This window comes from Strigops habroptila, chromosome W (assembly GCF_004027225.2).
Source record: "Strigops habroptila isolate Jane chromosome W, bStrHab1.2.pri, whole genome shotgun sequence".
NCBI lineage: Eukaryota > Metazoa > Chordata > Aves > Psittaciformes > Psittacidae > Strigops > Strigops habroptila.
Genome location: NC_044301.2, coordinates 6,733,405 through 6,760,526, shown reverse-complemented (window position 1 = coordinate 6,760,526; position 27,122 = coordinate 6,733,405). Strand labels below are relative to the sequence as shown.

General features: G+C 45.3%; 1 long non-coding RNA gene across 1 annotated transcript; it reads left to right on the top strand.

The window, feature by feature from the left end:
* The first annotated feature begins 1,479 nt into the window (after window positions 1–1,479).
* LOC115619034 lies at window positions 1,480–23,235 on the top strand. The gene is made up of 3 exons (XR_003994892.1): window positions 1,480–1,688; window positions 6,520–6,525; window positions 23,225–23,235. It is a non-coding gene; the product is annotated as an uncharacterized LOC115619034 (long non-coding RNA).
* Window positions 23,236–27,122: the final 3,887 nt, after the last annotated feature.

Below are 27,122 nucleotides of genomic sequence, written 5' to 3'. Positions count from 1 at the left end.
GAGGAGCCAGGTTGTTGTAAAGCTCCCATATCCTCAATAACCTCATTTATCTTTCTTAGATCGTGTACAAGCCTCCAAGAATTATTTTTCTTCTGAATCACAAAGACAAGTGTGTTCCATGGGCTGGTCGTGGAGACTATGTGACCAGCTTTCAGTTGTTCATCTATCAATTTGCGTAATTGCAGCAGTTTTTCTTTTGGAAGGGGCCACAGATCTACCCACACAGGCTCATCTGATTTCCAGATTATAGGTGGGACCTGTTGCAGAACAGTGGCCCCTAGGAAAAATCCGTGCTTAAGTGCATTCCCCATTGGCTTAAACAGTCTCTGCCCCATAGGGTAGGAGATCCAGGTAACACATAGGGCCTAATTAAAGCAGATCTTCCTTCTGGGCCAAAAATAACAACAAGCACTTTGCTCTGTTTCGGAGAAGTTTGACCACCAATTCCTGATAAGGAAGCATGAGTGTCCATTAAAGGCCACTTATTGGGCCATTGTGGTGCAGAAATGACTGTAACATCTGCTCCACTATCGACGATTCCTTGTAAAGTAATTTGTGTCCCTCCTGATTTTAAAGTACAGGGCAATTGGGGTCGATCCATAGTTAATTGTTGTGTCCAATAAATTTCTGGCATCCCCGTAGATCCAAAACATCCTGAACCCCCCCACAGTTCGGACAGCACTCGGTGACTGGGGTAAAAAATATATTAATTGTGCGATTCGGCTTCCTGCTGGTATAGTACATGGTGGCATTGGAGTCCATGCCATTATTTTAATTTCTCCCTCAAAATCAGCATCTATGACCCCTGGCAACACAAAAAGACCTCTTATTGTTGTAGAGGATCGCCCAATTAACAATGCTGCCCTCCCGTGACCAAGTGGACCATATGCGCCAGTTGGAATAAGCACAACTGATGTGTCTTGAATTATTGTTTCTCCTGAGGTGGCCAGGTCCACTCCGGCACTGCCTCTTGTGCTGGCACACAAACTGTGGCAGCTCTGTGAGGGGGCCATCCGGAGGGGTGATTTATTGTCATGGCGCAACCCCTCGCCACGCTCTGCTTGGGGTTTCCCGGTAGAGTCAAAGGCTGGCCATTCCAGTCAAATTTTGATCGACATCGGTTTGGAAAATGGGGCCCTTTCTGGCAGCGCGGGCAGATTCCAGGTCTTTTATTATTTTGTTTTAGTTTCAGACAGTCCTTTCTCAGATGGCCGTACTGACCACACGAAAAGCACTGCTGTGATTTAAGTGATAATGCTGCAAATGCTGCTATCAGAGACAAATCGTGTTGTCTAGACCCAATATTCATGCAAGCATTTAACATATCATCTATGCTAGGGTTTCGTAAGGGCCGTAATACTTTCTGACAGTCAGGGTTAGCATTTTCAGTAGCAAGTTGTTTGAAAATATATTCATGTGCTTGCTCATTATCGATCTGTCAAATGAGTTGTATACAGAGCCCCAAGTCCATGGTCTGTCACTGTTCATCTGATATCTTTGATAAGAGCATACGAGAGACCTTCCCATCGTGGATCTTGATCAGGCATATACATCACAGGGAAAGCACACAATACATCCGCATCCCCCGCTCATCTCGCTTCTCCCTTTACAGCTGCCCATTTATCATGAGGGTCTGGGGGATATAAATCAAGCTCCTTTTCCGGATCAATAATCCCTGGGTCAAAAGGGTCATCTGGGTTATCATAGGAATTATCAGGAGGCAGAACCACAGGAGCAGCAGCAACAGGCTGAGTTTTTGGTCTTACGACAGGGTCTGCCAAAGAGGGGGGCGGAGGGGGAGCCGAAAGTGCCACTTCTACTTCCTTTGATTGTGAGCCAACATGAGCTTTTAAAGCTTCAAAAATAGTTCGCCAAGGGGTCAGTAAAGTGGTGGCAACCTTACCATTTTTTGTGGCACAGTCCTGCAGATTAACACCAATTTTGTCCCAAATCTCTGGGGTATAAATATTAGTGGAATTAATAAATGGGTCAGCTTTTGATGCCCATAGAAGAACACGTTTCAATTCTTCCTCACCTATTTTCTTCCCATACTTCTTAAGAATATTAGTAAAGACTTGTAAAACATTTCTTTGTTCTTTTTTTAAAGCAGTCCCCATAGTTCTCAGCCGCTTACCTTCGTCCAGCGATAGGTAATAGAGCGCTCTGGATATGCTTCCTTTCAGCGTTTAGTCATAGAATCATAGAATCATAGAATCGTAAGGGTTGGAAAGGACCTTAAGATCATCTAGTTCCAACCCCCCTGCCATGGGCAGGGACACCTTGCCCTAAACCATGTGGCTCAAGGCTCTGTCCAACCTGGCCTTGAACACTGCCAGGGATGGAGCATCCACAACCTCCCTGGGCAACCCATTCCAGTGCTTCACCACCCTCACTGCAAAGAACTTCTTCCTTATATCTAATCTAAACTTCCCCTGTTTAAGTTTGAACCCATTACCCCTTGTCCTACCACTACAGTCCCTAAGGAAGAGTCCCTCCCCAGCATCCTTGTAGACCCCCTTCAGATACTGGAAGGCTGCTATGAGGTCACCACGCAGCCTTCTCTTCTCCAGGCTGAACAGCCCCAACTTTCTCAGCCTGTCTTCATACGGGAGGTGCTCCAGCCCTCTTATCATCCTCGTGGCACTCCTCTGGACTCGCTCCAACAGCTCCATGTCCTTTTTATGTTGAGGACACCAGAACTGTACGCAGTACTCCAAGTGGGGTCTCACGAGAGCAGAGTAGAGGGGCAGGATCACCTCCTTCGACCTGCTGGTCACGCTTCTTTTGATGCAGCCCAGGATACGGTTGGCTTTCTGGGCTGCAAGCGCACACTGCCGGCTCATGTTAAGCTTCTCGTCAACCAACACCCCCAAGTCCTTCTCTGCAGGGCTGCTCTGAATCTCTTCTCTGCCCAGCCTGTAGTAGTGCCTGGGGTTGCCCCCACCCAGGTGTAGGACCTTGCACTTGGCTTGGTTAAACTTCATAAGGTTGGCATCGGCCCACCTCACAAGCGTGTCAAGGTCCCTCTGGATGGCATCCCTTCCCTCCAGCGTATCAACTGAACCACACAGCTTGGTGTCATCGGCAAACTTGCTGAGGGCGCACTCAATCCCACTGTCCATGTCACCGACAAAGATGTTGAACAGGACCGGTCCCAACACCGATCCCTGAGGGACACCACTCGTTACAGGTTTCCAACTGGACATCGAGCCATTTACCACAACTCTTTGCGTGCGGCCATCGAGCCAGTTTTTTATCCACCGAGTGGTCCATCTATCAAATTGATGTCTCTCCAATTTAGAGACAAGGATGTCATGCGGGACAGTGTCGAATGCTTTGCACAAGTCCAGGTAGATGACATCAACTGCTCTGCCGCTGTCCATCAGTTCCGTGGCTCCATCATAGAAGGCCACCAAATTGGTCAGGCAGGATTTCCCCTTAGTGAAGCCATGTTGGCTGTCACCAACCACCTCGTTGTTTTTCATGTGCCTTAGCATGTTTTCCAGGAGAAACTGTTCCAAGATTTTGCCAGGCACAGAGGTGAGACTGACTGGTCTGTAGTTCCCCGGGTCTTCCACCTTCCCCTTCTTGAAAATGGGGGTTATATTACCCTTCTTCCAGTCATCGGGAACTTCACCTGACTGCCAGGATTTTTCGAATATGATGGACAGTGGCTTAGCAACTTCATTCGCCAGCTCCTTCAGGACCCGTGGATGGATTTCATCAGGTCCCATGGACTTGTGCACGTTCAGGTTCTTAAGATGGTCTCGAACCTGATCCTCTCCTACAGTGGGCCTAAGGTCTTCATTCTCACAGTCCCTGTCTTCATTCTCACAGTCCCGTAGTTCGGCTGAGCTACGGCACTGTAACGACCACTAGCCGTTATGCCCCACGTTGGGTGCCATTTTTGGTGTATCAAAAGGCACAGACTCAGGTCGGTGAGGATACTGAGACAAACTTTATTACAATCAAACCCCTTCTATACCCTCATTTGGTACTTTCCTAACATGCCTGGGCATGCCATACTTAATCTCATTGGATTCTGTGAAAATCCCATAGGTTAAAAACGCGTACAGTAGTCCAATCACAATGCTGATCACGCGCTGTTCACGCGGCGAAAGTTCAGCCTCCTTGCTTCACATCTGGCCTTCAACTAAAATTCTTTGTTACACTCCCTGATTTTCAACATCCTGGCTTATCTGTTTCCCAAGGCTTATTTGGTATCAGGGCCTCATAGCTTGTATTCAGAGTGTTGCTCAAGCTCATGATGCAGATCCCGTCACCTTCACCTCCCACAGTGCAACATCAGGAAAAACTAGTAAAACACTTAAACGAGGTGTGCTGTCATCCTGGTTATACCAGAGAGAGACAACTCGCTGCAACGTGCTGGGGCTTGGCCTTTGCCTACAGAGCCCTGCTCAACACTAACATTCAAAGGGAAAAAGATGTCTCTGGATCTGATGGCAAAGCAACAGACAACGCAGCTACTCCAGCTCCAAGCACAGCAGCTACACCAACCCCAGTGACAAGCACAGCAGCTACTCAAACCCCGACAGCAACAGACAATGCAGCTGCTGGTGTTACTCAACTCCCAAGCACAACAGCTGCACCAACCCTGGCAACAGACACTGCAGCCACTCCAACCCTAGTGGCAGAGGGTGCAGCCACTCCAATCCTACTGGCAGACACTGCAGCCACTCCAACCACAGTGACAAACAGTGCAGCTAAAACAAATGGCCAGTTTGTGACAATATCTGTTGCCCCTGTAAGCAAAAGCAAATGACAGGCACAAAGAGCAACCCCTGCAGTGAAGGAAGATGAAGACCCAATGCAATTACTACAGGGGACAGCATTTGAACAAGAGTTGCTGCTATGTGGATCAGAGGAAGAGGAAGAAGAGGTGACTTCTCGACCCCAGACCTCAACCGAGCAGTGGAATATGCAAAAAGATTTCACCCATCTTCCAGGGGAGCACATTGTCACCTGGTTGCTCCGATGCTGGGACAACGGGGCCAACGGTCACGAACTAGAAGGTAGGGAAGCCAAGCAGCTGGGATCACTTGCTAAGGAAGGAGGAATTGACAAAGCGATTGCAAGAGAGAAGTGAGCCCTCAGCCTTTGGAGGTGGCTCTTGGCAGCTGTGAAGGAAAGATTTCTCTACAAGGACGATATTATGAGTCGCTCAGCCAAATGGGCCACGATAGAGAAAGGCATCCAGTCCCTGAGGGAATCAGCCATTCTAGAGATGATCTATCGTAGGCCGGATGACAGGAACACATCCGTAGATCCAGATGAAGTCGAATGTACACGACCCATGTGGCGGAAACTTACATGGAGTGCGCCATCATCATATGCCCACACATTGGCATCAATGACCTGGAATGACGGAATATCACCAACAGTGGATTGCCTGATTCGTCAACTCCGAGAGTTCGAAGACAATCTCACCCCTTCCATCATTTCAGCTGTGGAAAAAACTGTCCCAGGAGTTCAAACAATTGAGAGACGATTTATCCAATCTATCCAGCTCCCCACGTGTACCAACCCATGTCTCAACTATTAACAGAAGGCGCCCTACTGCTCGAGAAAGAAAATATACGAGGTACACGCCACGGGCCACCCTATGGTCTTACCTGCGGGATCACGGAGAAGACATGAGAAAGTGGGATGGAAAACCTACCTCAGTTCTGGAGGAATGGGTGCGTGAACTGAAGAGGAGAACAGTGGTCAAGGATGATCCTCCCAGGAAAGCTGCTGCTCCAGTCTCTGGCGAGCAGTTTCCCAGATGGAGTGGAAGAGCTGATTTTACTCCAGCTCCTGTGATAAGGACTACTAATCCCTTTCTAAAAGACCTAAGTCGACAATCTTATAATCACTATTAGAGAGGCCCTGCCTCCAGCCAGGTGGAGGAGAGGGACAACCGGGTTTACTGGACTGTGTGGATCAGATGGCCTGGCACATCAGTCCCACAGAAGTATAAGGCTCTAGTAGATACCGGTGCACAGTGTACTCTGATGCCATCAAGGTATCAAGGGGTGGAACCCATTTATATTTCTGGAGTGACAGGAGGATCCCAAGCGTTAACTATGCTGGAAGCTGAAATCAGCCTGACTGGGAGGAAGTGGCAAAAGCACCCCATTGTGACTGGTCCAGGGGCTCCATGCATCCTTGGCATAGACTATCTCAGGAGAGGGTACTTCAAAGACCCAAAAGGGTACCGATGGGCTTCTGGTATCCCTGCCTTGGAGACAGAGGAAATTAAGCAGCTGTCCACCTTGCCCGGTCTCTCAGACAATCCTTCTGTTGTAGGGTTGCTGAAGGTCGAAGAACAACAAGTGCCAATTGCGACCACAACAGTGCACCGATGGCAATATCGAACCAACCGAGACTCCCTGATTCCCATCCAGAAGCTGATCCATAGACTGGAGAGCCAAGGAGTGATCAGCAGGACCCGCTCACCCTTTAATAGCCCCATATGGCCAGTGCAAAAGTCTAATGGAGAGTGGAGATTAACAGTAGACTATCGTGGCCTGAATGAAGTCACATCCCCATTGAGTGCTGCAATACCGGACATGCTAGAACTTCAATATGAACTGGAGTCAAAGGCAGCCAAGTGGGATGCCACAAATGATATTGCCAATGCATTTTCCTCAATCCCTTTGGCAGCAGAATGCAGGCCACAGTTTGCTTTCACTTGGAGGGGTGTCCAGTACGCTTGGAACCGACTGCCCCAGGGGTGGAAACGCAGCCCTACCATCTGCCATGGATTGATCCAGACTGCACTGGAACAGGGGCAATCTCCAGAACACCTGCAATACATTGATGACATCATCGTGTGGGGTGATACAGCGGAAGAAGTTTTTGAGAAAGGGAGGAAGATAATCCAAATCCTGCTGAAGGCTGGTTTTGCCATAAAATGGAGTAAGTTAAATGGACCTGCACAGGAGATTCAGTTTTTTGGAATAAGATAGCAAGATGGACATCGCCAGATCCCCACAGATGTGATCAACAAGATAACAGCAATGTCTCCACCAACTAACAAGAAAGAAACACAAGCTTTCTTAGGTGTTGTGGGGTTCTGGAGAATGCACATCCCAAATTACAGTCTGATTGTAAGCCCTCTCTACCGTGTGAATGATTTCAAATGGGGCCCCGAGCAACAACAAGCCTTGGAACAAATTAAACGAGAAATAGTTCATGCAGTAGCCCTTGGACCAGTCCGGGCCGGGCCAGATGTGAAAAATGTGCTCTATACCACAGCCGAGGAGAATGGTCCTACCTGGAGCCTCTGGCAGAAAGCTCCAGGGGAGACTCGAGGTTGACCCCTTGGCTTTTGGAGTCGGGGATATAAAGGATCCGAGGCCAGCTATACTCCCACTGAAAAAGAGATACTGGCAGCCTATGAAGGGGTTTGAGCTGTTTAAGAAGAGATTTACACTGAAGCACAGCTCCTCCTGGCACCCCAGTTGCCTGTGCTGGGCTGGATGTTCAAAGGCAGGGTCTCCTCTACACATCATGCAAACGATGCTACATGGAGTAAGTGGGCCGCACTAATTACACAACGAGCTCGAATAGGAAATCCCAGTCGTCCAGGAATTCTAGAAGTCATCATGGACTGGCCAGAGGGCAAAGATTTTGGGATGTCACCAGAAGAGGAGGTGATGCGTGCTGAAGAGGCCCCACCATATAATGAACTGTCAGAGAGTGAGAAGCAGTATGCCTTGTTTACTGATGGGTCCTGCTGTATTGTGGGAAAGCATCAGAGATGGAAGGCAGCTGTGTGGAGTCCCCTGTGACAAGTTGCAGAAACTGCTGAAGGAGAGGGTGAATGGAGTCAGTTTGCAGAGGTGAAAGCCATCCAGGTGGCATTAGACATTGCTGAACGAGAAAAATGGCCAGTACTTTATCTCTATACTGACTCATGGATGGTGCCAAATGCCCTGTGGGGGTGGTTGCAGCCATGGAAGCAGAGCAACTGGCAATGCAGAGGTAAATCCATCTGGGCTGCTGCACTGTGGCAAGATATCAGTGCCAGGGTGCAGAACCTGGTGGTGAAGGTACGCCACGTAGATGCTCATGTACCCAAGAGTCGGGCCGCTGAGGAACACCAGAACAACCAGCAAGTGGATATAGCTGCTAAGATTGAAGTGGCTCAGATGGACTTAGGTTGGCAACATAAGGGTGAATTATTTTCAGCCAGGTGGGCCCATGACACCTCAGGCCATCAAGGCAGAGATGCAACATATAGATGGGCTCATGATTGAGGGGTGGACTTAACAATTGACACTATTGCCCAGGTTATTCAGGAATGTGAAACATGTGCTGCAATTAAGCAAGCCAAGCGGTTAAAGCCTCTCTGGTATGGAGGATGATGGCTGAAGTACAAGTATGGGGAGGCCTGGCAGATTGACTATATCACACTCCCACCGACCCGCCAAGGCAAGTGCCATGTGCTTACCATGGTGGAAGCAACCACCGGCTGGCTGGAAACATATGCTGTGCCCCATGCCACTGCCCGGAACTCTATCCTGGGCCTTGAGAAACAAGTCTTGTGGCGACACGGCATCCCAGAGAGAATTGAGTCAGACAATGGGACTCATTTCCAGAACAACCTCATAGACACTTGGGCCAAAGAGCATGGCATTGAGTGGGTATATCACATCCCCTACCATGCACCAGCCTCTGGGAAAATGGAACGCTACAATGGGCTGTTAAAAACTACACTGAGAGCAATGGGTGGTGGGACTTTCAAACACTGGGATACACATTTACCAAAAGCCACCTGGTTGGTCAACACTAGGGGATCTGCCAACAGGGCTGGCCCAGCCCAATCAGAACTTTGACATCCTGTAGAGGGGGATAAAGTTCCTGTGGTGCACATAAAGACTTTGTTGGGGAAGACAGTCTGGGTTATTCCTGCTTCAGGTAAAGGCAAACCCACTCGTGGGGTTGCTTTTGCTCAGGGACCTGGATATACTTGGTGGGTAATGCGGGAAGATGGGGAAGTCCAATGTGTACCTCAAGGGGATTTAATTTTAGGGGAAAACAGCCAATGAACTTAACTGTATGCTGTTGCCTGCTCTATAACACTTTTATAGCCCACCAGCTAGATATCTTCAGGTCACCAGCAACTGACCCTGACTTACCTCCGATCGTCACCCCAACAAAGAATGAATTTTGACGAAACCAGACGAGCTCAGCAGTGACCAGACAAGTTCGGCAGTGTCATCAGCAGGCAACAACCCTACTCTACATACCGTCCCTCCTGCCCTGAAAGACTATTACAAGAGATGGAGCCTGACATCATGGACTGGATGAATTTAGCAACTTTATAGGGATTGGTCCATGGACTAGGGAATGATATCTTTCTCTTTGTGTGTGGGTGTGGTTGTATCTGTATGTGTATATATGGGACAGGGGAGATGGTGTGTTGAGAGATGTGGGATCTGAGCATGACATGAATGGTATGGAATAAGGGGTGGATACTGTCCTGGGTTCAGCTGTAGCAGTCATTTTTCTCCTTCTTAGTGCAGTGCTGTATATTTAACTTTCAGCCTGGGAACGATGCTGATAACACTGATGTTTTCAGTTGTTGCTAAGTAATGTTTATTCCAACCAAGGACTTTCTCAGTCTCATGCTTTGCCAGGGAGGAGGGGAAGCCGGGAGGAAGCAGAGACAGGACACCTGACCTAGCCAAAGGGGTATTCCATACCACAGCACATCATGCCCAGTATATAAACTGGGGGGAGTTACCCGGAAGATCCAGATCACTGCTCGGGTCAGGCTGCTTATCGGTCGGCAGGTGGTGAGCAATTGTATCCTCCCCCCTTGTTATTTCCCTTATCATTATTATTATTAGTGGTAGCACTATTGGTTTTTTATTATACCTTAGTTCCTGGCCTGTTCTCATCTCAACCCATGGGAGTTACATTCTTCCGATTCTCCTCCCCATCCCTCTGGGAACGGCGGTAGGAAGAAGGGGGGGAGTGAGCTAGCGGCTGCGTGGTTCCGAGTTACTGGCTGGGCTCAAACCACGACACTTTCTAATAATTGACATAATCTTTTTATTCTCCACAAAGCTTCATTTATATTCTCTGTGGATAAAGTGCTGCATCTTTTGATCATCAGGACATGTGAGATTGAAGTCCATAAGCAATGTCACTGTATTCCCATAGCATGGAGAATAATTTGGGTAATATCCATGGGGGAATTCTGAATGAATTTGCTGGGGTTGAGGGTATTTTTAAGACTGTTTTGCTGGGTGTGAAGCATCTTGCATTTCACATTTTTTGCCTAAATGGCATGAATACTGGATTGAAAAAATATCAAGAGCACTTTTTATAATAATACACTAAGCAGTTTCTTAAAGGTTGGTCTGGACAAAAAAAAAAAAAAATGAACCTTCATACTTATTTATAATCTTGTTTAGTATTTGATTAATGCAGGTAGTCAGAGATATATAAAAATGTGGTTGCCATCCACAGAATGGTAATAAACTAAAAGCTTTTTTTCTCTGTAGAGCAAAGAGAGACAGAAGGTGTTCCAAAAGTTTCTTTACTCGCTTTAAACTTTTATGTTCAAAGTATGTTTAGAGTGAAGTGGGCAGTAATTTTTTAAGTGTTCTGTCTGCAAAGTTTAAATGCATGTTTTATGATTATTCCTTTTAAGTAATTAGTATGTTTCCCTTTCATTAATAATCTATTCTCGCTTTCTTCTGCCCCTATTTTCATTCTCTTGGTAATCTAAAGTGCATATTTAGGAGCCTAATTATTTATAATTAGAAGCAAACAGACATAACGGCATAAGGTAATTGATTATAAAAGGTGAGTAGGTACTAGTTGCAAGAGAAATGCCTATTTGGTGTTTAATGATAATGTTTGTCTTTGAAATATAAGGATAAAATAAGGCCAGGTGGCAAGTGCCTATGTATGTCTTTGTCGTGGTTTGAGACCAGCCGGTAACTCAGAACCACACAGCCGCTCGCTCACTCCCCCCCTTCTTCCTCCCCCCCCTCCCAGAGGGATGGGGAGGAGAATCGGAAGAATGTAACTCCCACGGGTTAAGATAAGAGCAGTCCCGCAACTAAGGTATAATACAAAACCACTACTGCTACCACCAATGATAATAATGATTAGTGAAATAACAAGGGGAGAGGATACAATTGCTCACCAACCGCCGACCCATACCCAGCCCGACCCCAGCAGTGATCTGGGCCTTCCGGGTAACTCCCCCCGGTTTATATACTGGGCATGACATGCTGTGGCATGGAATACCCCTTTGGCCAGTTTGGGTCAGGTGTCCTGTCTCTGTTTCCTCCCGGCTTCCCCTCCCCCCTGGCAAAGCATGAGACTGAGAAAGTCCTTGGTTGGAATAAACATTACTTAGCAACAACTAAAACCATCAGTGTTATCAGCGTTGTTCCCAGGCTGAAAGTTAAAAAACACAGCACTGCACCAGCTACTAAGAAGGAGAAAGATCACTGCTACAGCTGAACCCAGGACAGTATCCACCCCTTATTCCATACCATTCACGTCATGCTCAGATACCACATCTCTCAACACAGCATCACCCGTCCCATATATACACATATATATACACCAACACACAGAGAAAGATATCATTCCCTAGTCCATGGACCAATCCCTGTAAAATTGCTGAACTCATCCAGTCCATGATGTCAGGCTCCATCTCTTGTAATAGTCTTTCAAAGCAGGAGGGACGGTGTGTAGTGTTGGGTTGTTGCCTGCTGATGATACCGCCAAATTCGTCTGCTCACTGCTGAGCTCGTCTGGTTTCCTCAAAATTCATTCTTTGTTGAGGTGATGATCGGAGGGAAGTCAGGGTCAATTGCTGGTGACCTGAAGATATCTAGCTGGTGGGCTATAAAAGTGTTATAGAGCAGGCAACAGCGTACAATTGAGTTCATTGGCTGTTTTCCCCCAAAATCAAATCCCCTTGAGGTACGCATCGGACTTCCCCATCTTCCCCCATTACCCACCAAGTATATCCAGGTCCCTGAGCAAAAGCAACCCCACGAGTGGGTTTGCCTTTACCTGAAGCAGGAATAACCCAGACTGTCTTCCCCAACAAATTCTTTATGTGCACCACAGGAACTTTATCCCCCTCTACAGGACGTAAAAGTTCTGATTGGGCTGGGCCAGCCCTGTTGGCAGATCCCCTAGTGTTGACCAACCAGGTGGCTTTTGGTAAATGTGTATCCCAGTGTTTGAAAGTCCCACCACCCATTGCTCTCAGTGCAGTTTTTAACAGCCCATTGTAGCGTTCAATTTTCCCAGAGGCTGGTGCATGGTAGGGGATGTGATATACCCACTCAATGCCATGCTCTTTGGCCCAAGTGTCTATGAGGTTGTTCTGGAAATGAGTCCCATTGTCTGACTCAATTCTCTCTGGGATGCCGAGTTGCCACAAAACTTGTTTCTCAAGGCCCAGGAGAGAGTTCCGGGCAGTGGCATGGGGCACAGCGTATGTTTCCAGCCATCCGGTGGTTGCTTCCACCATGGTAAGCACATGGCACTTGCCTTGGCGGGTCGGTGGGAGTGTGATATAGTCAATCTGCCAGGCCTCCCCATACTTGTACTTCAGCCATCATCCTCCATACCAGAGAGGCTTTAACCACTCGGCTTGCTTAATTGCAGCACATGTTTCACATTCCTGAATAACCTGGGCAATAGTGTCCATCGTTAAGTCCACCCCTTGATCACGAGCCCATCTATATGTTGCATCTTTGCCTTGATGGCCTGAGGTGTCATGGGCCCACCTGGCTGAAAATAATTCACCCTTATGTTGCCAACCTAAGTCCATCTGAGCCACTTCAATCTTAGCAGCTATATCCACTTGCTGGTTGTTCTGGTGTTCCTCAGCGGCCCAACTCTTGGGTACATGAGCATCTACGTGGCGTACCTTCACCACTAGGTTCTGCACCCGGGCAGCGATATCTTGCCACAATGCAGCGGCCCAGATGGGTTTACTTCTGCGTTGCCAGTTGCTCTGCTTCCATGGCTGCAACCACCCCCACAGGGCATTTGGCACCATCCATGAGTCAGTATAGAGATAAAGTACTGGCCATTTTTCTCGTTCAGCAATGTCTAATGCCACCTGGATGGCTTTCACCTCTGCAAACTGACTCCATTCACCCTCTCCTTCAGCAGTTTCTGCAACTTGTCACAGGGGACTCCACACAGCTGCCTTCCATCTCTGATGCTTTCCCACAATACAGCAGGACCCATCAGCAACAAGGCATATTGCTTTTCACTCTCTGACAGTTCATTATGTGGTGGGGCCTCTTCAGCACGCATCACCTCCTCTTCTGGTGACATCCCAAAATTTTTGCCCTCTGGCCAGTCCATGATGACTTCTAGAATTCCTGGACGACTGGGATTTCCTATTCGAGCTCGTTGTGTAATTAGTGCGGCCCACTTACTCCATGTAGCATCAGTTGCATGATGTGTAGAGGAGACCCTGCCTCTGAACATCCAGCCCAGCACAGGCAGCCGGGGTGCCAGGAGGAGCTGCGCTTCAGTGCCAATCACTTCTGAAGCAGCTCGAACCCCTTCATAGGCTGCCAGTATCTCTTTTTCAGTGGGAGTGTAGCTGGCCTCGGATCCTTTATATCCCCGACTCCAAAAGCCAAGGGGTCGACCTCGAGTCTCCCCTGGAGCTTTCTGCCAGAGTCTCCAGGTAGGACCATTCTCCCTGGCTGTGGTATAGAGCACATTTTTCACCTCTGGCCTGGTCCGAACTGGTCCAAGGGCTACTCCATGAACTATTTCTCGTTTAATTTGTTCAAAGGCTTGTTGTTGCTTAGGGCCCCATTTGAAATCATTCTTCTTCCGGGTCACGTGGTAGAGAGGGCTTACAATCAAACTGTAATTTGGGATGTGCATTCTCCAGAACCCCACAACACCTAAGAAAGCTTGTGTTTCTTTCTTGTTAGTTGGTGGAGACATTGCTGTTATCTTGTTGATCACGTCTGTGGGGATCTGGTGATGTCCATCTTGCCATTTTATTCCCAAAAACTGAATCTCCTATGTAGGTCCTTGACTTTATTCCGTTTTATGGCAAAACCGGCCTTCAGCAGGATTTGGATTATCTTCCTCCCTTTCTCAAAAACTTCTTCCACTGTATCACCCCACACGATGATGTCATCAATGTATTGCAGGTGTTCTGGAGCTTGCCCCTGTTCCAGTGCAGTCTGGATCAATCCATGGCAGATGGTAGGGCTGTGTTTCCACCCCTGGGGCAGTCGGTTCCAAGTGTACTGGACGCCCCTCCAAGTGAAAGCAAACTGTGGCCTGCATTCTGCTGCCAAAGGGATTGAGAAAAATGCATTGGCAATGTCAATTGTGGCATACCACTTGGCTGCCTTTGACTCCAGTTCATACTGAAGTTCTAACATGTCCGGTACGGCAGCACTCAATGGTGGTGTGACTTCGTTCAGGCGACGATAGTCTACTGTTAATCTCCACTCTCCATTAGACTTTTGCACTGGCCATATGGGGCTATTAAAGGGTGAGCGGGTCCTGCTGATCACTCCTTGGCTCTCCAGTCTATGGATCAGCTTCTGGATGGGAATCAGGGAGTCTCGGTTGGTGCGATATTGCCACCAGTGCACTGTTGTGGTCGCAATTGGCACTTGTTGTTCTTTGACCTTCAGCAACCCCACAACAGAAGGATCTTCTGAGAGACCAGGCAAGGTGGACAGCTGCTTAATTTCCTCTGTCTCCAAGGCAGGGATACCAGAAGCCCATCGGTACCCTTTTGGGTCTTTGAAGTACCCTCTCCTGAGATAGTCTATGCCAAGGATGCATGGAGCCCCTGGACCAGTCACAATGGGGTGCTTTTGCCACTTCCTCCCAGTCAGGCTGATTTCAGCTTCCAGCATAGTTAACGCTTGGGATCCTCCTGTCACTCCAGAAATAGAAATGGGTTTCACCCCTTGATACCTTGATGGCATCAGAGTACACTGTGCACCGGTATCTACTAGAGCCTTATACTCCTGTGGGACTGATGTGCCAGGCCATCTGATCCACACAGTCCAGTAAACCCGATTGTCCCTCTCCTCCACCTGGCTGGAGGCAGGGCCCCTCTAATAGTGATCACAAAATTCTCCACTTCTGTCTTGTAGAAAGGGATTAGTATTCCTTATCACAGGAGCTGGAGTAAAATCAGCTCTTTCACTCCATCTGGGAAACTGCTCGCCAGAGACTGGAGCAGCAGCTTTCCTGGGAGGATCATCCTTGACCATTGTTCTCCTCTTCAGTTCACGCACCCATTCCTCCAGAACTGAGGTAGGTTTTCCATCCCACTTTCGCATGTCTTCTCCATGATCCCGCAGGTAAAACCATTGGATGGCCCGAGGCATGTACCTCGTATATTTTCTTTCTCGAGCAGTAGGGCGCCTTCTGTTAATAGCTGAGACATGGGTTAGTACGCGTGGGGACCTGGATAGATCGGATAAATCGTCTCTCAATTGTTTGAACTCCTGGGACAGTTTTTCCACAGCTGAAATGATGGAAGGGGTGAGATTGTCTTCTAACTCTCGGAGTTGACGAATCAGGCAATCCACTGTTGGTGATATTCCGTCATTCCAGGTCATTGATGCCAATGTGTGGGCATATGATGATGGAGCACTCCGTGTAAGTTTCCGCCACATGGGTTGTGTACATTCGACTTCATCTGGATCTCCGGATGTGTTCCTGTCATCCGGCCTACGATAGATCATCTCTAGAATGGCTGATTCCCTCAGGGACTGGATGCCTTTCTCTATCGTGGTCCAGTTGGCTGAGCGACTCATAATATTGTCCTTGTAGGGAAATCTTTCCTTCACAGCTGCCAGGAGCCGCCTCCAAAGGCTGAGGGCTCGCTTCTCTCTTGCAATCGCTTTGTCAATTCCTCCTTCCCTAGCAAGTGATCCCAGCTGCTTGGCTTCCCTACCTTCTAGTTCGTGACCGTTGGCCCCGTTGTCCCAGCATCGGAGCAACCAGGTGACAATGTGCTCCCCTGGAAGACGGGTGAAATCTTTTTGCATATTCCGCAGCTCGGTTGAGGTCCAGGGTCGAGAAGTGACCTCTTCTTCTTGTTCCTCTTCCTCTGACCCACGTAGTAGTAACTCTTGTTCAGATGCTGTTCCGTGTAGTAATGGCATTGGGTCTTCATCTTTCTTCGCTTCATGGGTTGCTCTTTGTGCCTCTCGTTTGCTTTTGCTTACAGGGGCAACAGACATTGTCACAAACTGGCCATTTGGTTTAGCTGCAGTGTTTGTCACTGTGGTTGGAGTGGCTGCAATGTCTGCCACCAGGATTGGAGTGGTTGCAATGTCTATTGATGGGGTTGGTGCAGCTGTTGTGCTTGGGAGTTGAGTAACACCAACAGCTGCATTGTTTATTGCTGTCAGGGTTTGAGTAGCTACTGTAATTGTCACTGGGGTTGGTGTGGCTGCTGTGCTTGGAGTAGCCGCATTGTCTGTTGCTGTCGGGTTTTGAGTAGCTGTTGTGCTTGTCACTGGGGTTGGTGTAGCTGCTGTATTTGAAGTTGGAGTAGTTTTGTTGTCTGTTGTGGTCAGGGTTTGAGTAGCTGTTGTGCTTGTCACTGGGGTTGATGTAGCTGCTGTACTTGGAGTAGCTGTGTTGTCTGTTGCGGTCAGGGTTTGAGTAGCTGCTGTGCTTGTAGTTGGCATAGCTGCGTTGTCTGTTGCTTTGCCATCAGATCCAGAGACATTTTTTTCCCTTTGAACGTGCTGGATAGTTTTGAGCAGGGCTCTGTAGGCGTAGGCCAAGCCCCAGCACGTTGCCATGATTTGTCCCTCTCTGGTATAACCAGGACGACAGCACACCTCGTTTAAGTGTTTTACTAGTTTTTCCGGATGTTGCACTTGTTCAGTGGTGAAGTTCCAAAGCACTGGAGGGGCCCACTGGCCCAGATGCTTGCCCATACTATCCCACACACCCTGCCACTCATGACTGTCCAGCCTCAGGGAAAATCTCCTGGTGGTCCTCCTATATCGTCGTCTAACCCTAGACCAGATTCGAACCCGATACTGCTTAACTTTGAGATTAAACGAAATAGGATGTTCCCAGGATGGGATGGCCATGGGTAAAACACACTCCGTATGTTTGCCAACATGCTGATCCCCAGCACAATCAGCAGGCAGGTTTCAAGGGTACTCAAAGGCCATCTAAAACCTTCAGAACTCTCAACTGCTGTTGCAAATAGGCTGGTGGGGGAACGGGGGGTGAAAGAGAATGCTTCCTTCGTAAGTTGACCCCCCGAGGAGAAAAAAAAGATATGCAATTGCCAAAATATTTCATTATATACCTCCCAAAGTATAGAGGCGATGGCCACGCTGGAAGCACAAACCAGACCAGTTTCATGATCAATGAGTCTATTGTATTACAAGTCATTACCATGAAGTACAGTGAAACAAGAACCTTAGCCCAGGCCCCCCAGCCGATAAATGCTAAAACAGCAAATAGTGGCTGTAAGTAAGGTACAACATGCTGAAACTCTGAGATTAAGCGCAACACGTCTGAGAGCCAAATAATCACCATTGTGACGAGTAGTCACAATGAATGCTTATCACAAATATGATTAGACACAGTCTGGTCAGATCTGTCGTTACCTCAACCCTTCGTGCCCCACGTTGGGCACCACAAAGAACTGTCGTGGTTTGAGCCCAGCCGGTAACTCAGAACCACACAGCCGCTCGCTCACTCCCCCCCTTCTTCCTCCCCCCTCTTCCGGAGGGATGGGGAGGAGAATCGGAAGGATGTAACTCCCATGGGTTGAGATAAGAGCAGTCCCGCAACTAAGGTATAATACAAAACCACTACTGCTACCACCAATGATAATAATGATTAGTGAAATAACAAGGGGAGAGGATACAATTGCTCACCACCCGCCGACCCATACCCAGCCCGACCCCAGCAGTGATCTGGCCTTCCGGGTAACTCCCCCCGGTTTATATACTGGGCATGACGTGCTGTGGTATGGAATACCCCTTTGGCTAGTTTGGGTCAGGTGTCCTGTCTCTGTTTCCTCCCGGCTTCCCCTCCTCCCTGGCAGAGCATGAGACTGAGAAAGTCCTTGGTTGGAATAAACATTACTTAGCAACAACTAAAAACATCGGTGTTATCAGCATTGTTCCCAGGTTGAAAGTTAAAAAACACAGCACTGCACCAGCTACTAAGAAGGAGAAAAATTACTGCTATAGCTGAACCCAGGACAGTCTTTTAAAAGTTTCATAAACCTCACATTCCTTGATCATTTTGCATTAAATATATCTTTAAATAGCAGAACCACCATGTCAAAGTTGTGCCAGCACTTCAGTGCAATTAGAAGAAAACAGACACTTGACTGTTAGGCCTCTTGGCAGGACATTTGGTAGTGAAGTCCCATTTAATTTGTCAGGCACAGAGGTGGTCTCTTGGCAGGAGGCTGCCAGCACAGGTCCTAACACATCACCTGTCTAGGTGAGCGCTGGTGCTGCCATCCAAAGTGGCAGGGCACTTATGCATCCCCATGCTGTGCAACAAGCACCGTGATGTCTGTAGTCACTTGACTCTGGAAAAATGCAACATCATGTGACTTCACTGTCAAATATTTACCCTGGACATATGGGTATCGAAGAGACAGCATCCCTTTGCTTTTGCCTCAGTGGGTTCCTGCTGAACCTATGTATGCAAATGTGAAGCTCAAGTACAACCTCTCACTAGCTAACGCTGGGTTTCAAATAGTCCTCTAGATTTCCTTGCCTTTGTACACAGATGTGTCACTGGATCATCATCATTTTTTGCAAAGATAGTATTTTTAAACACTGATAAAATTGGAAATTTGGAAGTGTATTTGGCAAGTGTAAGCAGGTGATTAAAGATATTTCCTGCAAAGTATCAGAAACATGTATTCATGACTTTCCTGCTTGGTTAAACATCGCTTCACAAAGTTAGCCAACAGGCCATGAAGCTCTGTATGATATGGCATGTCTTGGTTAGGGTTGGAATGGACCACTATATTCTTAGCTGCTGTAAAAATGCCTATTTGGTAGGCATAACTGCAGAGAAAGTTTCTGTATAAATATTGCAAAGAATAATTCTATATTTTCCAGGAAAAGGATATTGGCTTATAGAAATTAAAGGGAAATGCAAGTCCTCCAGAGTGAAGAAAAAGGCATTATTTTTTTTTTATTATTTGATTAGGGAAAGATGAAAGCAGTACTGCTATTGTGTTCATAAAAGCTTCTTTCCTGCATGTTTCCTTTTCATTCAGAAGTACCTGATGCAAACTTATACAGTGAGAATTACTGAGCAAGAGGCTGAAGTAACTGACAAACTGCTATTTTTCAAATATCAGGATTCAAAACATAATGTGGTATAAATAACTAAATCAACCCAATTCAGGTGACTTAGCAGAAAGCATCAAGTTTCATGTAATTGTCTAATAGTAAGATTGGAAGCAAAAACCAGCAGCAGTATTTTTTACAAGCTCATAAAACACAAATGCTTGTGGCACAAGCTAATCTGAAATGCTTTTAGTAGAATTGTTCAGGAGCAATAATCTGTCAAAAGATTACAATTTTGCTTAATTTTAATGTGTCTAACTTAAGATGGTTGTATAGAAAATTTATGCAACTGATCACAGTTATTAAATTACTGCATCTGCAAAAGAAGCGATCAAACCCCTTATTATAGTTGATGTGAGTGAATGTTAAATGTCAAGGAGTTACCAATGCGTTGCAGGGAAACACGTTACAGTTAAAGATGCATAAAATATCAGCACTTTTTAAATGCTTGTGCATTCAACGAAGACTCCCATCATAATTAACTGGTATGGAAATAAACAATTTTTACAAACTACCTTAGAAACAGTTGTGCTACAGTTTTTGTCAAAGTCTACTGCTCTACAGTGATATTTAAGCCATTAGACACATTTCTCTCTAACTCACATATGCTATAAAATATTTAAACCTCACATAGAGATTTGAAAATGATATTATAAATCTGACTCTCCATGCTGTCCTGGGTTCAGCTGTAGCAGTCATTTTTCTCCTTCCTAGTAGCTGGTGCAGTGCTGTGTTTTCAACTTTAGCCTGAGAACAACGCTGATAACACTGATGGTTTTAGTTGTTGCTAAGTAATGTTTACTCCAATCAAGGATTTTCTCAGTCTCATGCTCTGCCAGGGAGGAGGGGCACGGGAAGCCTGGAGGAAGAAGAGACAGGACACCTGACCCAAACTAGCTAAAGGGGTATTCCATACCACAGCACGTCGTGTCCAGTATATAAACTGGGGGGAGTTACCCGGAAGGCCCAGATCATTGCTTGGGTCAGGCTGGGTATTGGTCGGTGGGTGGTGAGCAATTGTATCTTCTCCCCTTATTTCCCTTATCATTATTATTATTGGTGGTAGTAGTAATAGTTTTGTATTATACCTTAGTTACTGGACTGTTCTTGCAGACGACACCAAGCTGTGTGGTTTGGTTGATACACTGGAGGGAAGGGATGCCATCCAGAGGGACCTTGACATGCTTGTGAGGTGGGCCGATGCCAACCTATGAAGTTCAACCAAGCCAAGTGTAAGGTCCTACGCCCGGGTCGGGGCAATCCCAGGCACTGCTACAGGTTGGGTGGAGAAGGGATTCAGAGCAGCCCTGTGGAGAAGGGCTTGGGGGTGTTGGGTGATGAGAAGCTTAACATGAACCAGCAGTGTATGCTTGCAGCCCAGAAAGCCAACTGTATCCTGGGCTGCATCAAAAGAAGCATGACCAGCAGGTCAAAGGAGGTGATCCTGCCCCTCTACTCTGCTCTCGTGAGACCTCACTTGGAGTATTGTGTACAGTTCTGGTGTCCTCAACATAAAAAGGACCTGGAGCTGTTGGAGCAAGTCCAGAGGAGAACCATGAGTTTGATCAGGGGGCTGGAGTACCTCCCATATGAAGACAGGCTGAGAGAGTTGGGGCTGTTCAGCCTGGAGAAGAGAAGGCTGCGTGGAGACCTCATAGCAGCCTTCCAGTATCTGAAGGGGGCCTATAAGGATGCTGGGGAGGGACTCTTCCTTAGGGACTGTAGTGGTAGGACAAGGGGTAATGGGTTCAAACTTAAACAGGGGAAGTTTAAATTAGATATAAGGAGGAAGTTCTTTACAGTGAGGGTGGTGAGGCACTGGAATGGGTTGCCCAAGGATGTTGTGAATGCTCCATCCCTGGCGGTGTTCAAGGCCAGGCTGGACAGAGCCTTGGGCGACATGGTTTAGTGCAAGGTGTCCCTGCCCATGGCAGGGGGGTTGGAACTAGATGATCTTAAGGTCCTTTCCAACCTTAACTATTCTATGATTCTATGATTCTATGATTATCTCAACCCGTGGGAGTTACATTCTTTCGATTCTCCTCCCCATCCCTCCAGGAGCAGGGGGAGGAAGAAGTGGAGGAGTGAGCAAGCGGCTGCATGGTTCTTAGTTACCAGCTGGGCTTAAACCATGACACATGCTAAAATGTAATTTATTATGATTTAATTATGCATATTAAAGTTTTGATATTTTTAAAAAAACTTTATGGTGGGGGAGCATGTGTTTTGGGTCAATTCAGCATGCAGTGTCATTCTAAATTGTTTTTGTGACTAACGACAGAGAAGACCCTAGGGCTCTTTTGTGGCAGCTGTAAATCTTCTTAAAGGCTTGAGACTGTTTTTATTTGTGGAGTACAGATTCTCTTTTTGTATTGAAGATATATGAAGTCATCTCTTTTATCCTGAGGACCTCCTGACACACAGAGACTGATCCTGGTCTTAAAGCCACTCACTGTCCAAAGGTCAGTTTTTCTGTCCCATAGTCAGGCAACATCCCAGATAAAAGACAGTGAATTTCTGGGCTACCAATGGACGTGGTTATCCCAGCACTGATGTGTCTTTGCCCACATTGCCACATTGAACAGCAATGGTTGGACTTGGTGATCTTGAAGGTCTTTTCCAACCTAGTTGATTCTATGATGCTGTGAAGCCCTTGCCAGGGAGCAGTGAGAGGGGATGCAGGGCCTCAGCAGCTGGATGCCATCTGACCTCACCAGGGCTGGAGAGCAGAGCAAGGTGATGGCAGCACAGGTCCCCTCAATAGTCCAGGGGTGGCCAGGCAGGGGCAAGGTGATGAGCCAAGTCCAAGGTCGATCCAGGCAATCCAAACAGCAGTTTGGGGACAGGCACACCTGGGACATGGCTGGGGCAGAGGCCGATACCCAGGGCTGAGCTGAAATTCATATTTCATGTTCATCTAAATCCTCGGTCTTTTGCTGAGGCAGCTGACAATGGGCACCTGCCTCTGAGGCCACAAGCTCCTTTCCCGTACTGTTGGTCACTGAACATCAAGCTTGGATGGTAATGAGTTTTGGTCACTGCTGAAATAAGCAGGATTTAAGCCAGTGACCTAGAAGTGAAAAGATCTGTATCTCCTTTCTGTTTCCCTGAGACATTCAGTCTCTCGTGACTGCAAGTTTGAAGTTTTGACATGGATAGTCCTCTTTTTTTCTGTGCTCATGTAAGGGAACAGATAATTCCCCTGAGACATAGTCCCCCTTTGGTTTCCACAGAAAATTTCCAGTAAGGTCAATAGGAATTCCACATGAAAAACTACTCTCCAGTACTTTACTTCTATGTCCTTTTTACTCAATTGAATAATTAAAACATCCTCCTACATCCCTTCTATTCAGTGTATGTGAGATGCATATCATCAGCAGCAATAGTCATGTTTGTGTCAGCATTTCCAATGAAATCACTGTTTTCAGGTCAACAATAAAACTCAATTGAGACTGCAGCAGGGCACATATGATTAGCTCTTGTATGCATGTGTGTGGGGGAGTGAGCGAGCGGCTGCGTGGTTCTGAGTTATCGGCTGGGCTTAAACCATGACACTTGGGAATCAGGATTTTTCTTTTTCACTTGGGGAAAAAAAATCCTGCTCTTCTGGAGAAACTGATGCATTTTACATTAAAAGACCGTAATTTTACAGAGATGTTTGTTTTAGCCTAGCTGTACACTGTCCCATTGGAGCATTGCTTTTGTAAGCTCTCCTCCTGAGAATCCAGAGATGCTGTCTCAGAAATTAGGGGAGGACTTGCCACTGACGTTGATGGGACAGAGAAGAGGATGGACCGTAGGTACACAGAAAAACTATTTTCTGCTAACTCTTGATGGGTGTTTGACTACAGTTAGCCAGGCATGGCCAGCAGGTCAGAATTCAATCAGGACTGAATCTGATCCAGATAGATTGAGGTGTAATCTGTGCTTTCTGACAGGTTAGTTTTAATAAGCGTTGGTTGGTTTAAATCTGAAAAACTGTACTGCTTCAGAAAATTTGAGAGCATCAGGACTGTCTTCCCTTTTTACAAGCAGGTAAAACTGAGTTTAAGTATGCTGTCTGCCACAAAAGTGATGGAAGGACCATAAATTCATCCTGCAAGTCATGATCAGCACTTATTTTCCTTCTTTTTCCTCTAAGCCACAATGAATTCCTTCTGAAAGGCAGCTCACATTCACGCTCTGTACATTTTTATGTATGCTTACTGTTTTACACATCCAAAAGGGTTATGTATACTTTTTTAGTAATGCCTGCTGAGGCATGGAAAGGATCAGCATTTCATTTTGATTATATTTCATTTATTTCTCTATTTTGGAGGAAGGGTTCCATAAAGTATAAGATAGACATAATTAAAATAAGTTTCTGCTGTGGGCGAAAGGTATTGGTAGTTAATGTGACTCCTCATAAAGCAGCTGAATTGCAAGTTACAATCAAAGATTTAGAAAAAATTCATGCTTGATAATGTCTTTTGCCACAATAAAATACAGTCACACGAGGAGTAAAAGGCTAAAAGAATGGCCAAAGACAGATCGTCCATTTGCACTTAGGTTTAGACTCCTACAAAGCTGTTACTTGAAAGTACCTATGCTGGGTACAGGAATGTGGAGGTTTCCATCTTACACGTATATTTAGTCTTTGGTTATATTATTTTAAATGTTATGTAGCTATAATAGCATGAAATAGATACCCCTGCCTGATACAGAGATAGATATTACATCACTGCTGCTATAATGCTATGCTGCAAAAGGACTTCTTAAAGGATTTCTAATGATAATGAAAATATTCTGATACAGCATTACAGATTTTGCTACTGAAATGTGTTTAATGTAAATATACTGTCAGATACCCTTCAAGTAATTGACAAGAGCAGATGATTAGCAGTGTTCTCAATAGTGTTTTTGCATAATCTTACATTTTGACAGAACTCTTTAGCGGCTTTATATTGTCAGTGCTCTGCAATCAGTAATACTTTTTCCTTGACATTTACTTTGTCATTATAAATCTTGTAAGTGGTCATTTAAGTTGTTCAGTATGCATGTAAGAATATCATTGCTAGCACATTTGAAAAAATGTCTTCCTGTTGAGGAACTATTGTGAAAGTAAACTTAAAAAAAGTAGATGAAGTAGGTTGATGAGTGACTTCAGGAAATAAATACCTGTCTGTGAGCATCTTCTTGCACATTTCAAGGATGATTTTAAAATCACTTTCTTATTGAACATTCACATATAAGTCATCAAATTCAACACAGTTTTTTTTAATCTGGTATTTTTTAAATTTAATATTGTTTTTCAGTTATGATCATTTACATCTAACTGACCCAAATTAAACTCTTATGATCCATAAGCATTCATAATTGCATACCGCATGTAACATTAATAGTCACTATAATAAACCTTCATCTTTATTGAAGCATCTCTTGTTTCTACAGCAGTTCTTTAATCTATCTCAATAGATTTCTAGTGTACAGCTCATATAGATTTGGTCAGTGACAAGGGTTAGAGTAGTCTTGTAGAACATTTACTTGTAGCTGTGAAAAGCCCACGTTCATCAGAGGATTAAGTTGATCAGATTGTACCAGGATCAATGGAAGGACTGTGTGATCCCTCTTAGGCTGTAATGTGTTCACCTTCTTTGGAGAGAATTCACATGCACACACATTTCTCTGTCTTAAAGCCATTTATCTCAGAATGTCAAATTGCAATAATTAACCATTATTGATCTTAAATTCAATTAACTTCATTAACACAGGTCATGATGAGGGTGCTTGTAAGGGAAAGGCTCTTGACAAGTGTCTTTTCTTATATGACATTAAATGTTCACAATTGTGGCTATAAACCATTCATATTGTGCCACAGGAACATCTTTTAAAAATGACAAGGGTTTGATGGCTCTGAAGTGACATTTTAATCCCCTCCCCCTCATCCTCTAATTCTCAGGGTTTTCCATCAAATTTTCTATTCAGGAATCAGTGAACCATTTGTTTCCAGCACATTATCTTAGCGTGGTATTATAGCAAACCCCACATATTCAAATACTGTTCAGTTCAATAGCTAGTGCTAGATAGAGACTCATTTACAAAAGTATATATTAGTATAGTTAGTAAATGAGTGAAATGAATATTCAGGGCTTCTTTTTGCTATCCATACAAAACAAGCTGGGACCATCTCATAGAGGTAATCCTTAGAATCTCTGCTTTCTCCAAGTCCTAAGATTCGTATTGTAGTCAATAGTTGTTTTTCTTAAATGAGGGCTGAATAAAAACTGTGAAAGGACACAAAGTTTTGTTGGCCCACAGTGAACTCTTTTTTTTAATGGAGAAACTTCATTATAAGTACAAGTTCTCAATAGCTGAAATTGTGAAATTGTGATTGAAATAATTTGGATTCATACAGTTGTATGAAGTTTATTGTAAGGAGGCACTGCAACCAAAATAGCTATTGAAACTACTGTCTAAAGGACTTCAGTGGGAATTTCAAGTTTGCAAGAAAAATGAAGGATCGGGTTGAAGGTCTTTTGATACATTTTGAATGTCTTAAGTATTCGTGATCATTTATGAATAAATCTTCAGGTAGAATGACTCACTGTAATATACTGAAGCAATTTAGGTGAAAACTTGATTTTTAAATGCTTCACAATGAAGGCTGCAGCTCCAGAGATGTGTATTAATATTAGTAGAGTTAAACACAAATATAAAGCCAGTGTTCTGGTTACTGTAAAACTTGTAAGATAGGGACAGATTAGGAGCAATCAAAGATGTGGGAAGATTACAGGAAGTAAGGTGTAAGATTTTTTTTCTTAGTCTAAAAAAAGCTAAACCATAATCAGAAGACTCTGAGAAATGTAGGTAAAGAGAAATGGCAACATCAGTTTTGTTCAGAAACAGATTTCTGTGGCAATTAAATGGTCATTTTGTCACTACATTTGCTATTTCCATTCCACTATACAAAGCATTTACTGAAAAGAGCCAAGACAGAAGCGGAATGGTTTGATTACTGCATTTGAAGAAACTAAAGTTCCCATAAAACATCTGTTTGCTCAGTGAAGGATTACAATAATTAAGAGCTATTAGAGCCATATTAAGAACTTCTATGCTTATGCCTGGAGTTGGCTGTGAATCTTATATTAGTTTGTTGAATGCCCTGTGTGCTTTTAAGTGATTAAAACATGCCACCCAAATGCTGATAACAAGCAGAGATTGTGTCACTGTGTGTTCTAGTACCAGTTCAGAGGATTTGGCTTCATCTTACCAGGATGTTGATTATGACATTTATTTAAAAACAAACAAACAAAACTCCAACACAACAACAACAAAAAAAAACAACCCAACCCAAAACCCCCTCAAAAAAAAAACCCCACTAAAACAAAGCAAAATAATCCCAAACATTTTTTATTCTTTGAGGATTCTGGTTAATATTTCTGTCATTTGAGGAAATGGTAATTCTGTGATTAGAATAATTCTACAGAGTCCAAAAAATAATTTACCTCCCAAATCAAAATTAGGGTCAAAGCATAACATGAAGCTATTTTCTGCTTATGAACATTTATTTCCCACTGTAGTATGTACTTACCTGGAGTGGGAAACTCTAACAAGTCTGTAGTTCTTCACACCAAGCAACTGTTTTGGAAACCAATGGAAAAGCACTTTTGCTTAGATCCACTTAGAGTGAATCACATTTATTCATACATATACAGGAAATGTAGGTAGATTTTTTTCTGTTCCTAATGGACATACTAATTGTAATTGTTAAGTGTATGTGAAAGTTTT